General features: G+C 40.2%; 1 protein-coding gene across 1 annotated transcript in view; it reads right to left on the bottom strand.

The window, feature by feature from the left end:
- Positions 1-1,950, bottom strand: part of LMO7 (LIM domain 7) — a 43,150-nt gene that overhangs the window by 33,455 nt on the left and 7,745 nt on the right. The gene's annotated exons all lie outside the window — the stretch shown is intronic.

Raw genomic sequence — 1,950 nt, 5'->3', positions numbered from 1 at the left:
GCCTGCTGGCCAGACTGTTTCCGGTACCACCCAGGATGCCACTTGCCTTCTGGGCCACCTGGGCACACTGCTGGCTCATATTCAGTCAGCTGTCAACCAGCACTCCCAGGTCCTTCTCTGCCGTGCAGCTTTCCAGCCACTCTTCCCCAAGCCTGTAACACTGCAGGAAATTGTTGGGGCCCAGGTGCAGGACCCGGCACTTGGCCTTATTGGACTTCATACAATTGGTCTCGTCCCATTGATCCAGCCTCCCCAGATACCTCCGTAGAGCCTCCCGACCTTCAGGCAAATCAACACATCTGCCTAACTTGGTGTTATCCATGAACTTACTGAGGATGCACTCAATTCGCTTATCCAGATCATTGATAAAGATGATCAAGGCGCCAATACAGAGCCCTGGGGAATACCACTTGTGACTGGCTGCCAACTGAATAGCCTACACTACTCTTCCTCACATCTCCGTGATGAGTTCTGCCCAAGTCGGGATGGCTAACACAGCCATCTGCTCATTAATTTCTTCAACAGCTACAAGTTTCACCCATGAACTCCTACTCAATAGATCCCCTTAATCTAAATTCTTCATAGCTCACTTTTCATGCTTTCCCCCCCTCTCTTTAATATTATTTTCTCCTTTATTCTATCACACTGCAGTGCTAAACATAACAGGACTTTTAATTTAGGTATAGGACAGGACTCCTGTTCAGTGCTAACCGCAAGCAAAAATGCAGGTGTTTCCTCATAAAGTTCAACACTGAAACGTAAAAAGAAAGCTAGGCTTCTGTTTTGGTCTGTTTGGGTTTTAATTTTTTTTTCCCCAGAAATATTTTTGTTTGCGTTTATCCAAAGAAAATCTGATTGACGGAGGGGCATAACCAAGTTCTAATGGGACTTGAAAATGTGACACTTCTTTGATATGACAGAAAATCAGGTTAAAACCAAAACTGATTCAGTAGGGGGCCTTGCTCTAATCTCTTACATACCAAGCAAGCTCTGAACTAACAAATTAGACTCTCTCAAGAGGCCCAGCTCACTTTCACTGGTAACATAAGACCTTGGACTTTGGCCTTTAAAACTGAGGTCTAGAACATTAACTCATACTAGTTTGCTTGTCTATTTTCTGAATTGGAAGGATGCCCAATATGGCAAAAAATCTCCTGGTCACAACTCCAGAAACTCTTTTCTTCTACAGTTCTCTCTCTTTTCCTCCTTTTTTTCTTTTTTTTTTTTTCATTGTGGTTAAGTTTTATCAAATGTAGAAAAGCTTTTGGGTAACCAGACTGTAGATAAGTATCAAAAATGTTCCAGATCCATCCTACAAAACTTGCATGACTTTTTCTTCTCTTGAGTTTCTACATCTTCCTGCAACAAAATAGGAAAGTAGATCTAAATACAATATACCCTAAGAAAGGGTATATTCACACCAAGGAACAGAATGTTAGTTTCAGTTCTAGTCTCAGCATTAAAATATAACTAGCAACTTGAGTATTCTGACTCTCCCTCCCCTAACATCCAACTTCTGAAACATTTCTTGCTCTTTCTGGAAGAGTTTAGTCAATTACCAGGTTCTGCCTCAGGGTGGAAAAAAAAAATAAATACATTAAGAGATAAATAAATAGATAAATGTACATTAAAAAAAGTAGAATGCCACGCATAACCAACTACTTAATATGCAGCCACACAGTAAGTGGAAAAATATTTCGCTTTGAGTCACAGTACACTGTAAAGAAGGCCTAAGTTCATATGGCACTAACCAAAAAATTTCCCCCTAAGGACTCAATAACCTGCAGTATCTTCACAGAATATTCACCACTCCCAAGATAAACATCATGTCATTAATTTTCTGATTCTCTCTGTACAGCCTTCGAACTAAAATATTTACTAATCTTCCTTTATATTTCTGAATGTTTTAAAGCCTACCTTAAATAGAGTAAACACCAAGTACTTCACTTC

The sequence above is a fragment of the Buceros rhinoceros genome, unplaced genomic scaffold, assembly GCF_000710305.1.
Source record: "Buceros rhinoceros silvestris isolate BGI_N320 unplaced genomic scaffold, ASM71030v1 scaffold10252, whole genome shotgun sequence".
In the NCBI taxonomy this organism is placed as follows: Eukaryota; Metazoa; Chordata; class Aves; order Bucerotiformes; family Bucerotidae; genus Buceros; species Buceros rhinoceros.
Note: the sequence above shows the minus strand (reverse complement) of the source record. Positions and strands in the feature narration are given on the sequence as shown.